At 46.3% G+C, this 15,598-nt stretch overlaps 1 pseudogene; it reads left to right on the forward strand.

The window, feature by feature from the left end:
- The first annotated feature begins 250 nt into the window (after positions 1-250).
- Positions 251-15,598, forward strand: LOC125532736 (annotated as a pseudogene).

The raw sequence follows: 15,598 nt of genomic DNA on the forward strand, positions 1-15,598 counted from the left end.
AAGGTTCTTCATCACGTGCATCACGTCGATTGAAGAGCATACCTCTAGCTCTTTCCAGTAGGGTAGGTCCCTCAGCGTCATTCGGAACAGCTAGTCTCCCGGGACCCTTTCCAAATATCATGTGTAAATCAGAGACCATATCAAGTACGTGATCACCGGTACGCATGGCGGGCTTCTTCCAGTGATCTGCCTCGCCTTTGAAATGCTTGCCTTTCTTTCGACATTGATGGTTGGTCGGGATAAATCGACGATGGCCCAGATACACATTCTTCCAGCATCTGTCCAGGTATATACTTTCGGTGTCAGCTAAACAGTGTGTGCATGCGTGGTATCCCTTATTTGTCTGTCCTGAAAGGTTACTGAGAGCGGGCCAATCGTTGATAGTTACAAACAGCAACGCATGGAAGTTAAATTCCACATGTTTGTGCTCATCCCACGCACGTACACCGTTTCCATTCCATAGCTGTAAAAGTTCTTCAACTAATGGCCTTAGGTACACATCAATGTTGTTGCCGGGTTGCTTAGGGCCTTGGATGAGAATTGGCATCATAATGAACTTCCGCTTCATGCACATCCAAGGAGGAAGGTTATACATACATAGAGTCACGGGCCAGGTGTTGTGATTGCTGCTCTGCTCCCCGAAAGGATTAATGCCATCCACGTTTAAACCAAACCATACGTTCCTTGGGTCACCTGCAAACTGAGCCCAGTACTTTCTCTCGATTTTTCTCCACTGCGACCCGTCAGCGGGTGCTCTCAACTTTCCGTCTTTCTTACGGTCCTCACTGTGCCATCACATAAACTTGGCATGGTCTTTGTTTCTGAACAGTCGTTTCAACCGTGGTATTATAGGAGCATACCACATCACTTACGCAGGAACCCTCTTCCTGGGGGGCTCGCCCTCAACATCACCAGGGTCATCTCGTCTGATCTTATACCGCAATGCACCGCATACCGGGCATGCGTTCAAATCCTTGTACGCACCGCAGTAGAGGATGCAGTCATTAGGGCATGCATGTATCTTCTCCACCTCCAATCCTAGAGGGCATACGACCTTCTTTGCTGCGTACGTACTGTCGGGCAATTCGTTATCCTTTGGAAGCTTCTTCTTCAATATTTTCAGTAGCTTCTCAAATCATTTGTCAGGCACAGCATTCTCTGCTTTCCACTGCAGCAATTCCAGTACGGTACCGATCTTTGTGTTGCCATCTTCTCAATTGGGGTACAACCCTTTTTTGTGATCCTCTAACATGCGATCGAACTTCAGTTTCTCCTTTTCACTTTCGCACTTTTCCCTTGCATCAACAATGACCCGACGGAGATCATCATCGGGCACATCGTCTGGTTCCTCTTGATCTTCAGCTTCCTCTTTTCAGCTTCCCCTGTTGCAGCAACACTGTATTCAGGGGGCACATAGTTGTCATCGTCCTCTTCTTCTTTGTTGTCTTCCATCATAACCCCTATTTCTCCGTACATCATCCAAACATTATAGTGTGCCATGAAACCTTTATAAAGCAGGTGGGTGTGAAGGATTTTCTTGTCAGAGTAAGACCTCGTATTCCCACAATCAGGGCATGGACAACACATAAAAACATTCTGCTTGTTTGCCCCAGCCACTTCGAGAAATTTACGCACACCCTTAATGTACTCGGAGGTGTGTCTGTCACCGTACATCCATTGCCGGTTCATCTGCGTGCATTATATATAATTATGTGAGTCAAAAGTAAGAAAATTAGACAAGTATCTATCTAAAGTAAGATTTTTTTTCTTTCAGAAAGAAGATAAGAACAAGAGGCTCACCACGGTGGTGCCGGCGACGAGATCGGCACGGGCGATCGACAGCGGTGAAGACGAGGACGGGGCATGACAGACTGCTAAACCTAGACAAATCTTGGAAAAAATGGAGCTCCGAGGTCGAGCTTTGAGAGGAGAAAGCTTAAATAATGTGGCTCAGTCATTTCATCGAACACCTCACATGCATAAGAGGTGAGCTAGAGCACCCAAAGGCCCTTCCTCGCTGGCCAGCAAAAAACAGAGCACTGTGGAGTGCTTTGCTCGCCGGCGATGGGGTATATATAGGAAGCTCATTTATTCCGGTTCGTGGCTGGAACCGGGACTAAAGCCTAGCCTTCTGTCCCGGTTCGAGCCAAGAACCGGGACCTATGTTTGTGGGCCAGAAGCGAGGCCCATTGGTCTCAATTCGTGCCTGGAACCGAGACAAATGGGTCCATACAAACTGGAACCAATGCCCACGAGACCCCGGCCGGCCCCTTGGGCTCACGAACTGAGACAAATGCATCCATTGGTCCCGGTTCGTGATAGAACCGAGACTAATGGGCTGGCCAGACCCGAACGAAAGCCCCTCTTTCTACTAGTGAGCGACGAGTAGTAGCGGCGGCGGCGGCGACGACAAACGACATACGGCGGAGGTCCGAGGTGCGGCCTTTGGCACCTCAGCACCGGTTGCCACCGCCAGCAGGCCAATCGCCGCCACCTCCGGCAGCTAGCAAGCCAGTGAGTGCCCTTGGTTGGTCCGTTGAACAGAAGGATTCGCTAGCTTGTACTACTCCTTTACGGTTTGCTTGAATCCTTCTGTTCAAGCAACTCAATTCTATGGAGTGCTTTCTTTCTTACGTTTGCTTGAACATTCTTCATTGAGCAAGCGGGCTAAGACGGCAGAGCCTGAGTCGAGGACCACCATTGTGGGCTCTTCCGTCTTCCAATTCAAAATAGACTACGAGCAAGTTAAGCAGCTTCCCACCGGCAAGTCCGTCTTCTCCGATGCCGTCTCCACCGGGGGACACTTGTGGAGGATTGAGTGCTTCCCACGTGGGATGAACGAGGCCGACAGGGAGCATGTTTCTATCTTCCTCGAGCACATGAGCAAATCCAAAAGTGTCGGGGCGTTCTTCGAGGTATTGATGATGGGCAGGGACGGCAAACCATGCCTATCGTATATACGTAGGGCATTTGAAACCTTTGAGATCACGGAAGACGGCGACACCTTTGGATGGCATCAGTTCGTGAAGGGACTGTTGTGGAGAAAGATTACTTGACAGGGAGACACGTCACGTTTCTGTGCGCGATCATGGTTGTGGATGACAGTCCTATTCTCGTCCCATCTTCAGACATCGGGACCCATCTTGGCCGTCTGCTAGATCATGCTGACGGGACAGACATGTCATTCGTCGTCGACGATGAGACATTCCGTGTACACCGAGCGGTGCTTGCTGCCCGCTCGCCGGTGTTTAGAGCAGAGCTCTTCGATGCCATGTCTGAGGCTACAATGCCATCCATCACGCTGCACGACATCAAACCAGAAATTATACTTCGGTTTATTTACACGGATGAATTACCCGAGGAAGACGAGCTTGAGGACTCTTCTGCCCAGATGTTTCAAGATCTACTCGCTGCGGCCGATCGGTATGCACTGGACCGACTGAAGATTATTTGTGCTCAGAAGCTATGGCAGAAAGTGTCCGTTGAGACAGTTGCAACTATCTTGGCTTGGCATTAGTAGAAAAAGGGCCTATTGTCCCGGTTCGTAAGGGCCTTTTGTCCCGGTTCCTGAACCGGGACTAAAGGGTCGGTACTAATGCCCTGTCCCTTTAGTCCCGGTTCAATCCAGAACCGGGATAGATGGGCCTCCACGTGGCCTGTGCGCGGAGCCCAGACAGGAGGGCCTTTGGTTCCGGTTGGTGGCACCAACCGGGACCAATAGGCATCCACGCGTCAGCATTTCTGTGGCTGGGGTTTTTGTTTTTTTTGAAGGGGGGGGGGGGTTGTGGGTTTTGGGGGGTTAATTTAGATGTTTCATATATTGTGTTAGCTAGCTATAATTAATAGAGAGAAGTGTCCTCTCTTATGTATGTGCTTGGTCGACGCTACGTACTATACATACGTATAGAGAGGACTAGACACGCTAGCTAGCTAGTAAGCAAACGAAGGAAACAGAAGATCGTCATGAATATATATGCATACAGAGAGAAGTGATATCGACCACCTCTCCTTCTCCGAGAGATTGGTCGAACAACAAGTTCTCGTATATCTATCCGACACTACCGGCTACATATATACAATAATTATCTCTTACAAATATAATCTCCTAACATACGGACTCATAGTCCACATAGTATTCTCCGTCTTCAGCGATCACGTGGTCAAGAAAGAATGCCGCCAATTCCTCTTGAATTGCTCGCATGCGAGCTGGTGTTAGGAGTTCATCCCGCTTCCGAAACATCTAATTTGAAGAAGGGGGTCAATACATATATATATGAATGAATGAAACTCAACACAAATGATGGTAATAAAATAAAATTATGAATGTTGTTATTTACGCACTTCATATTGTTCGTCAGAGTAGCCCCGCTCACAGGTCGTGTGGTGGATGGACTCGCAAACGTAGTATCCACAGAAATCATTCCCTTGTTCTTGCCACAACCACTTTACAAGAAATAGAGGTCAATCAAACTGATAAGCAAGAATGTCAAATGGTATTGATGAAACTAGCGCTTGAATCACTAGGAGATGCGCGGAACATGCTACTATAGTACTTACTTTCGGGTGTCTAAATTGCAGCTTCTTCGGGAGTCCCGGAGCTTTTTTGGTAAATTTTCTCCAAACCCTGCCAGACAAACAAAATAATTACTTGATATATCAGGAAATGAACAAAGTAGCTGATATGGTGGATAATGATCGATTTAACTTACTTCTCGAGCATTTGAGTCATGTCCGCATAGTCCTAGGGATCTTTTCGTCTTGAGTCTAAGACGGTTACTAGTCCCTGCTCAAGCTTAATATCTAGGAGAATATAGTGGAAACTGCACACGCATGCATAACTCATCAATTACATTACTATAACCTTGACTAATATATAAGGGAAACCGAATATGCACAACACAGTAACACTCACTTGAAGTTGTAAGGAAAGAGTATTATATCTTTGTTTTCATTTATTACCAACTATCGTAGCAAGTTGGCCTCGGTATCTGCGACATGAAATTTAATCTGAGTTGCATCTATGAGATTTGTGTTAATGAACCCAATATCACTGATTTGTCTTTTCTTCAATTCGACGATCTTCAATCTGCATAATATAGTGAGGATAATTATAAATACATGCAATGAAAGAGCTGAGCTATATAGAGAGACTTAATGACAGAAGTAGTACTACTTACAGACAGTAGCAGGTGACCGTTGCTTTATCGAGGGCCAATTGATTGAAAAACTGAAAGAACTCCTCAAATGGAACAGGCAACAATTCAATTCCAACGAGGTCATGCTCCTTTTTAACTCTCACATACAAAGTACTCCTCCCCCCAGACTCTCTGCAGATTTTCAAGTACCAATCATGCAATCTTCGCATCATCGTTGATAGAGATCTTTCATCTTTGATGAGAGGCTTCCCTACTCGTATCTTTGTATCTTCACCTCCATGAAATCATAATGTACATCGTCGGGCAGGTAATCTCCAAGATTGCTATAACCGGGCACCATCCTAGGATCATTAGCGACGATGTCGCTAGGCACCTTGAGCGGGGGGCGCGATTGCTTCGCTTGTTCGCCGAGCTGGGCAATTTGTTTCCCATCTCATCGTTCTTTCAGCCTTTGATCACTGACAGTACTTCCCGACCGCTCCGCTTCGACAAATTCCTTTCCAATAATGCGCTCATAGTTTCGTTTCGGCGAAGACTTGGGTGGTTTTGTCAGGGCAGCCAGAGTGCGCTTCGCTTTCACCGGATCTACCTTCTCCTCCGGAGGTGGATGTTTCTTTGATTTCACCCCTTCAAAGAAGTTCCTCACTTCTTCTCGCGCGATCTCGGCGTTCTCCTCCGGGGTCCTCTCTTATGGTAACTTCTCTGGAGTCTTCAGAGAAGGACCGAATCTGTATGTCCTCCCGCCTCTGGTTGTACTGCTAGACGCCGGCAAAGCAGACGGAGCGGTTGTCTTCTTTACTTGCTTACGAGGCGGAGGAGAAGGACTACGACACGCCGGAGCAGCCGGAGGGGTGGCAGGTCTCTTCCGCCCTTGCTGACAAGGCGGAGGAGGAGGCTGGCTGCTCGGGCGCGCTGGCGCAGGCGGAAAAGGAGGCGGAGTGTCGCCACGCGCCGGAGAAGGAGCCGGCCACGCGCAGGCGGAAAAGGAGGCGGTGGAGGAGGCGGAGTGCCCTGACTCACCGGAGGAGGAGGAGGTGTCCAGTTCGGAAGGTTGATGAGCTCCTTCCGCCATAGGCATGGAGTCCTCGGAGCAGAACCCAGCCGAGTCTCCCCTTCACCGGTAGGGTGGTCAAGCTGGAGGTCCTCAAATCCCTCCGTTATTTCATCCACCATCACCCTAGCATATCCTTCTGGAATCGGCCGGCAGTGAAAAGTTGTGCCGGGTTCAGTAGGAAAAACAGAGCCAACAGCCACCTTGACCTTCATATTAATCCATTGCGTCATAAGGTGGCAATTTTGAGACTCTGTGATAGCATCCACGGGATAGCTGGCAGGAGCCGTCAAGACATGCTCCGGCTAAAGCAGCTCGGTGGAAGCCACGCTGCTTCTCCACTGAGATGGCGGGGTAGCTTCGGCAGTTCGTTTGCTGCGATTTGCTTCTCGTTCCTCTATTGCTTGTACCCTAGCGTGCAGCGCCTGCAGTTGGGTCTACTCCACTTTGTTCCTCCTCTCGTGGCATTTGTAACCGCCTGCGTCCGGAAACCCAACCTTCCATGGAATGGAGCCTGGCGTGCCTCGTGTCCGTCCAGGGTGCTCAGGATTCCCGAGAGCCATTGTGAGCTCGTCACTCTCTCTGTCTGGAACGAACGTCCCTTGCTGCGCTGCTTCGATATACTGCTGAAGCTTCTTGACTGGTATGTCCATTTGATCATTCGTCCAAATGCACTTCCCTGATACAAGGTCCAAGGTTCCGCCAGCCCCGAAGAACCAAGTCCGGCAATGGTCTGGCCAGTTAATTGTCTCTGGTTCGATCCCTTTATCAACCAGATCATTCTCAGTCTTGGCCCACTTAGGCCGGGCTGCGAGGTAGCCACCTGACCCCATGCGATGGTGATGCTTCTTCTTCGCAGCATTTTGCTTGTTCGTCGCCGACATCTTCTTACTCTTTTTCGATGTCTTGTGGGCCACAAATGCGGGCCAGTGATCTCTGATCTTCTCATATCTGCCCTTGAATTCTGGTGTCTCTTTATTTTCGACAAACTTATTCATCTCTTTCTTCCACCTCCTGAATAGTTCTGCCATCCTCTTAAGAGCAAAAGACTTGATTAATTGCTCTTTAACTGGCTTCTCCGGATCATCCTCTGGCGGTAGGGTGAAATTTGACTTCAGCTCAGTCCAAAGATCATTTTTCTGCATATCATTGACATAAGACACCTCAGGGTCTTCTATAGCCGGCTTTAACCATTGCTGGATGCTGATCGGGATCTTGTCCCTAACCAGAACCCCGCACTGAGCAACAAATGCGCTCTTTATCCGGAGGGGTTCAATCGGTTGGCCGTCGGGCGCGATTGCTATGATCTCAAACTTTTCATCCGAGCTCAACTTTTTCTTCGGGCCTCGTCTCTTTACCGAAGTTGTGCTCGATCCGGAGGGCTAGAAAAAAGAACAAAGACTTAATTAATATGTGTACATACCAAAACAATGAATGCATCAATTAGCTAGTCAGCACAAGCTTAACTAATATATATACCTGGCCGGACTCGGTTCGGTCACCGGAGACGTCATCACGGTCTCCTTCTTGCACCGGCATTGGGTCACCGGAGCCGTCCTCATGGTCTCCTTCTTGCACCGGCATTAGGTCACCGGAGCCATCATAATCATAGCCAGCTGCTTCCAGACCATCGGTGTCCTTGAGAAACAACAAGCAGACGGCATCACTTCCTCGTGCGATTATGTCCCCCAACAACTCTTCTTGTACTTCGTCTCGGGCGGTGTCCATAGTTTCTACAAATATTTACAACATGGCAATTATTATTCAAACATGACAGATGGGTATATTAGTGGCAAACGTAGAACTAATATTAATTAGTGGCCTCGACGCTGCTTCTCTAGGGTTTGGGGTGGCCTCGACGCTGCTTCTCTAGAGTTTGGGGTGGCCTCGACAACGCTTCAAGGATAAAAAAAGAAGAGGAAGAAGAAAAAAAGAGGAGAAGAAAGAATAGATTTCTTCTCCTCTTTTTTTCTTCTTCTTCCTCTTTTTTTATCGGGAACGAGGGTCGTCGAGGGTCAGGGTCGCCGAGCGGTAGAGGAAACCCTAAATAGCAAGTATCGTGGGTGTGAGATACATGTGGCCGTCCGTGTCGGACACTACATCCACGTCCCACAAGTGACGTGGGCGTCGAAGCCCGCGTCACTTGTGGGACATGGATGTAGTGTCTGACACCGACGGCCACATGTATCTCACACCGACAATACTTACTATTTAGGGTATATCGACCCCCCCCCTCATGTTGAAGTTATCGGGAGGGGTATATCGACGACGACAGACCCGATAAAATACAAAATACAAACATATATATGAAAAAAATTCTGAAAAGAAGCAATATACACAATATATATATTGACATATATACATAATATACACAAAGAAGCAATATACACAATAAGACATAAGAAAACGAAGAAAAATAAAAAGAGGAGAAGAAGAAAGGAATGGCTAGAGGAGAAGATCGAAGAAAAAAAGAAGAAGAATTCTATTTTCTCTTCTTCTCCACTATTCCTTTCTTCTTCTCCTCTTCTTTTTCTTCTTTTTTCTTCTTCTTATTTATTTCTCCTCTTCTTCCTCTCCTCTTCTTCTTCTTTCTTTCCTCTTCTTATTTTCTTTCTTTCCTATCCTTCTTTTCCTTCCTTATTAATATCACTTAGCAAATTTTGCAACGATAGGGAGGGGGTGCTCCCGTGGTCTAAAATCCGTCTATGCACGATAGAAAATTCTGAAAAAATACATCTATGATCCCTCAACGTCCCCGCCTCTCTCATGAACAAAAAAAATCTATGAATTAAAAAAAACATCATGTTCTATTAACAAAAAAACATCATATTTCATCCACATTCGTGCATACATCATATATGTGATCATCTATGAAAAAAACATCATATTCTATAAAAAATTGATTACATATATATATAAACAAGCATATATATATATAACAAGCATATATATATGAAAAAAAATTGGAAGGGAGGGCGCCGGCGGCCGGACTAAGCTGAGGTCGGCGGCGAGGATGGCGTCGGGGCAGGGGCGCGGGCAACGGCGAGGGCGGGCCGGGGCGGCGCGCGTCGGGGCAGGGGTGCGGGCGACGGCGACGGGGGCGGGCCGGGGTGGGGCGGCGCGCGTCGGGGCAGGGGCGCGGGCGACAGCGAGGGCGCGGGCGACGGCGGGCAACGACGAGGGCGGGGGCGACGACGGGCACGGGCGAGGCGACGGCGACGGCGGGGCAGCCTGGCGGCGTCGGGGTCGGGGCGGCAACTGCGAGAGATGAGAGTGAAAATTTCCGAAGTGTGAACTTATATAGCAAAGCCTTTAGTCCCGGTTCGTGGCACAAACCGAGACTAAAGGTGGGCATTAGTCCCGGTTGGTGGCACCAACCGGGACGAAAGGCCTTTTTCAGTAGCCCAAAGGGCGGGAAGCGGCGGCCTTTGGTCCCGGTTGGTGGCACCAACCGGGACCAATGGCCTACGCCTGCCAAAGCCATGGTGCGGTGGGATGTTTAGTCCCACCTTGCTAGCTGAGGAGCGGCAGGACCTGTTTATAAGCCCTGCCCCGCCATCTTCATTGAACTCCTCTGAATTGCAGGCCTTTAGGCCTAATCTCGCACTGCTATGCCTGTGGGCCTGCTGGGCCTTCTGCGGTCCTGAATCCTGGCCCATGGATGGGTTTCTAGTCGTATTCAGGCTGTGGTGGCCCAGTAGGTGGCATTTTTTTGCTATTTATTTTTTCATTTCTACTTAGAACTAAATACTTATAGTTTTTTAGTGATTTTTTTCTTTTAGGTCACAAAAATTATAAACTTTCTGTTAGTGCCATTAGTTTTAAAATTTGAATAGTTTAAATTTGAATTTTTTAAAATTTGTGTGAATCACTAATTTATGAATAACTTTACTATAAAAATTGATTTTTGAGTCATTCTTTTTCCTGCTATTTAATATTACTGTGTTTTATCATTATACTCAATTTGGTAATTTTAGTTAGTCATAACAAATATTATAGGCATTTCTTTCGTTTTTGCTATTTATTTTTTCATTTCTACTTAGAACTAAATACTTATAGTTTTTTAGTGATTTTTTTCTTTTAGGTCACAAAAATTATAAACTTTCTGTTAGTGCCATTAGTTTTCAAATTTGAAAACACGTTTTTAGTTTTTTTTGTTTTCTTTGTTACTTTATTTATTTTATTTTGTTTCTATTTACAACAAAATACTTATTGTTGTTATTTTTATTTTTTTCCAGTTTTTTTGTTTTGTTTTTTGTATTATTTATTTTCTTTTGTTTTTTGCTTTATTTTTTAATTATTTTTGCTTTTAGGTCAGCAAAATTATAAACTTTCTGTTAATGCCATTAGTTTTAGAAAAAATATAAATTTTCTGTTAGTGCCATTAGTTTTCAAATTTGAATAGTTAAAATTTGAATTCTTTGAAATTTGTGTGAATCACAAGTTTGTGATTAACTTTACTAAAAAAATGAACATAGATGCACCTATAGAGAAAATTCGACCTAAATTCATAGTTTTCAAATGAACTCTGAAAAAGTTGGCATAGCATACTCGTGTATTACAAAGTTGGCATGGTATCATCATAATAGTTGCGGGAGAAAGTCTTCACTTTTTTTTCGCTTGTGTCATTTGCTTATTGCGCCGTAACCATGGATAATCTTCATCGTTTATCAGGATGCTTGGGTCAGCCTTGACATTGAAGGGAGGAATTTCATGAAACTTTTCATAATCTTCAGACATGTCTGTCTTGCCCTCCACTCCTAGGATATTCCTTTTTCCTGAAAGAACTATGTGGCGCTTTCGCTCATCGTATGATGTATTCGCTTCCTTATCTTTTTTTTCTCGATTTGGTAGACATGTCCTTCACATAGATAACATGTGCCACATCATTGGCTAGGACAAACGGTTCGTCAGTATACCCAAGATTTTTCAGATCCACTGTTGTCATTCCGTACTGTGGGTCTACCTGTACCCCGCCTCCTGATAGATTGACCCATTTGCACTTAAACAAAGGGACCTTAAAATCATGTCCGTAGTCAAGTTCCCATATGTCCACTATGTAACCATAATATGTGTCATTTCCGCTCTCGGTTGATGCATCAAAGCGGACACCGCTGTTTTGGTTTGTGCTCTTTTGATCTTGGGCGATCGTGTAAAATGTATTTCCATTTATCTCGTATCCTTTGTAAGTCAATACAGTCAAAGATGGTCCCCTGGACAACAAGTACAACTCATCACAAACAGTTTTGTCACCTCTGAGACGTGTTTCCAACCAACTACTGAAAGTCCTGATGTGTTCACATGTAATCCAGTCGCCGCACTGCTCCGGGTGTTTGGAGCACAGACTGTTCTTGTGTTCATCGACATACGGGGTCACCAAGGTAGAGTTCTGTAGAACTGTGTAGTGTGCTTGAGACCAAAAATATCCGTCACTGCGTATTATTGAGTCACTTCCAAGAGTGCCTTTTCCAGTCAGTCTCCCCGCATACCGCGATTTAGGGATACCTATATTCTTAAGGCCAGGAATGAAGTCAACACAAAACCCGATAACATCCTCTGTTTGATGGCCCATGGAGATGCTTCCTTCTGGCCTAGCGCGGTTATGGACATATTTCTTTAGGACTCCCATGAACCTCTTAAAGGGGAACATATTGTGTAGAAATACGGGCCCTAGGATGACAATCTCGTCGACTAGATGAACTAGGACGTGCGTCATGATATTGTAGAAGGATGGTGGGAACACTAGCTCGAAACTGACAAGACATTGCGCCATATCACTCCTTAGCCTTGGTATGATTTCTGGATCGATCACCTTCTGAGAGATTGCATTGAGGAATGCACATAGCTTCACAATGGCTAATCGGACGTTTTCCAGTAGAAGCCCCCTCAATGCAACCGGAAGCAGTTGCGTCATAATCACGTGGCAGTCATGAGACTTTAGGTTCTGAAACTTTTTTGATGGCATATTTATTATTCCCTTTATATTCGACGAGAAGCCAGTCGTGACCTTCATGCTGAGCAGGCATTCAAAGAAGATTTCTTTCTCTTCTTTCGTAAGAGCGTAGCTGGTAGGACCTTTATACTGCTTCGGAGGCATGCCGTCTTTTTCATGCAAACATTGCAGGTCCTCCCGTGCCTCAGGTGTATCTTTTGTCTTCCCATACACGCCCAAGAAGCCTAGCAGGTTCACGCAAAGGTTCTTCGTCACGTGCATCACGTCGATTGAAGAGCGGACCTCTAGGTCTTTCCAGTAGGGTAGGTCCCAAAATATAGATTTCTTCTTCCACATGGGTGCGTGTCCCTCAGCGTCATTCGGAACAGCTAGTCCGCCGGGACCCTTTCCAAAGATTACGTGTAAATCATTAACCATAGCAAGTACGTGATCACCGGTACGCATGGCGGGCTTCTTCTGGTGATCTGCCTCGCCTTTGAAATGCTTGCCTTTCTTTCGACATTGATGGTTGGTCGGAAGAAATCGACGATGTCCCAGGTACACATTCTTCCTGCATTTGTCCAGGTATATACTTTCAGTGTCATCTAAACAGTGCGTGCATGCGTGGTATCCTTTGTTTGTCTGTCCTGAAAGATTACTGAGAGCGGGCCAATCGTTGATGGTCACGAACAGCAACGCCTTTAGGTTAAATTCCTCATGTCTGTGCTCATCCCACGTACGTACACCATTTCCATTCCACAGCTGTAAAAGTTCTTCAACTAATGGCCTTAGGTACACATCAATGTCGTTGCCGGGTTGCTTAGGGCCTTGGATGAGAACTGGCATCATAATGAACTTCCGCTTCATGCACATCCAAGGAGGAAGGTTATACATACATAGAGTCACGGGCCAGGTGCTGTGATTGCTGTTCTAATCCCCAAAAGGATTAATGCCATCCGCGCTTAAAGCAAACCATACGTTCCTTGGGTCCTTTGCAAACTCATCCCAGTACTTTCTCTCGATTTTTCTCCACTGCGACCCGTCAGCGGGTGCTCTCAACTTCCCGTCTTTCTTCCGGTCCTCACTGTGACATCGCATCAACTTGGCATGCTCTTCGTTTCTGAACAGACGTTTCAACCGTGGTATTATAGGAGCATATCACATCACCTTCGCAGGAACCCTCTTCCTGGGGGGCTCGCCGTCAACATCACCAGGGTCATCTCGTCTGATCTTATACCGCAATGCATCGCATACCGGACATGCGTTCAGATCCTTGTATGCACCGCGGTAGAGGATGCAGTCATTAGGGCATGCATGTATCTTCTCCACCTCCAATCCTAGAGGGCATATGACCTTCTTTGTTGCGTATGTACTTTCGGGCAATTCGTTATCCTTTGGAAGCTTCTTCTTCAATATTTTCAGCAGCTTCTCAAATCCTTTTTCAGCCACAGCATTCTCTGCCTTCCACTGCAGCAATTCCAGTACGGTACCGAGCTTTGTGTTGCCATCTTCGCAATTGGGGTATAACCCTTTTGTGATCCTCTAACATGCGATCGAACTTCAGCTTCTCCTTTTGACTTTCGCATTGCGTCCTTGCATCGACAATGACCCGGCGGAGATCATCATCATCGGGCACATCGTCTGGTTCCTCTTGATCTTCAGCAGCTTCACCCGTTGCAGCATCATTGGGCACATCAGCTAGTTCCTCTTGATCTTCACCAGCTCCCCCCGTTGCAGCATCACCGTATTCAGGGGGCACATAGTTGTCATCGTACCCTTCTTCTTCGCCGTCTTTCATCATAACCCCTATTTCTCCGTGCCTCGTCCAAACATTATAGTGTGGCATGAAACCCTTGTAAAGCAGGTGGGAGTGAAGGATTTTCCGGTTAGAGTAAGACCTCGTACTCCCACATTCAGTGCATGGACAACACATAAAACCATTCTGCTTGTTTGCCTCAGCCGCATCGAGAAACTCATGCACGCCCTTAATGTACTCGGAGGTGTGTCTGTCACCGTACATCCATTGTCGGTTCATCTGCGTGCGTTATATATAATTAAGTGTCCAAATTAATAGAAGTTCATCATCACATTAAAATCAAAGTACATACATAGTTCTCATCTAACAACATATAGCTCTCCAGAGCATCTAATTAATTAAACCATACATTGAAACTATGTAAAACATTTCAATGCGAAAACAAATGCGATCATAATCGCAACCAAGGTAACAATTGATTCAACGGCATAATAATACCAAGCCTCGGTATGAATGGCATATTTTCTAATCTTTTTAATCTTCAAGCGCATTGCATCCATCTTGATCTTGTGATCATCGACGACATCTGCAACATGCAACTCCAATATCATCTTCTCCTCCTCAATTTTTTTTATTTTTTCCTTCAACAAATTATTTTCTTCTTCAACTAAATTTAACCTCTCGACAATAGGGTCGGTTGGAATTTTCGATTCACATACATCCTACATAAATAAAATCTATGTCACATTGGTCGGCATAATTTTCATAAACAATAAATGAACCAATAGTTATAAAGATAATATATATACCACATCCGAATCATAGACAGGACGAGGGCCGACGGGGGCGGATACCAAAACCATCGCACTATATAAGATGCAATAATAAAAGTAAGAAAATAATACAAGTATCTATGTAAACATACAAGTAAGAATATTTTTTCCTTTCAAAAAGAAGATAAGAACAAGAGGCTCACCACGGTGGGGCCGGCGATGAGCTCGGCGCGGGTGATCGAAGGCGGTGAAGACGAGGACGGGGCGTGACGGACCGCTAAACCTAGACAAATATTAAGGAAAATGGAGCTTGAAGGTCGAGCTTGAAGAGGAGAAAGCTTAAGTAGTGTGGCTCAGGCATTCCATCGAACACCTTGTGTGCATAGGAGGTGAGCTAGAGCACCACCAAGCCCTCTCCCCCTCGGCCAGAAAAAACAGAGCAGTGTGCTCTGCTCTTACGCAGGGGGGTATATATAGGCACCTCATTGGTCCCGGTTGGTGGCATGAACCGGGACTAAAGGGGAGCCTTTGGTCCCGGTTCAAGTCACCAACCGGGACCAATGATGGTGGGCCAGGAGCGAGGCCATTGGTCCCGGTTCGTCCCACCAACCGGGACCAAAAGGTCCAGACGAACCGGGACCAATGGCCCACGTGGCCCGGCCGGCCCCCTGGGCTCATGAACCGGGTCCAATGCCCCCATGGGTCCCGGTTCTAGACTGAACCGGGACTAATGGGCTGACCAGGCCTGGACCATTGCCCCCTTTTCTACTAGTGTGGGCTGAAACCTACAACTGTCAGGAGTTGAAGAATAAGTGCATTGACTTCTTTGTGGTGCAGGAAAACTTCAGGAAGGTCATGTTCACTGATGGTTATGGGCTGTTGCTTTTGAAATTCCCAGCTATTATTGCTGAGCTAAGGAAGAGAGTTTAG

The sequence above is a fragment of the Triticum urartu genome, chromosome 1 (genome assembly GCF_003073215.2).
Source record: "Triticum urartu cultivar G1812 chromosome 1, Tu2.1, whole genome shotgun sequence".
Lineage (NCBI taxonomy): Eukaryota > Viridiplantae > Streptophyta > Magnoliopsida > Poales > Poaceae > Triticum > Triticum urartu.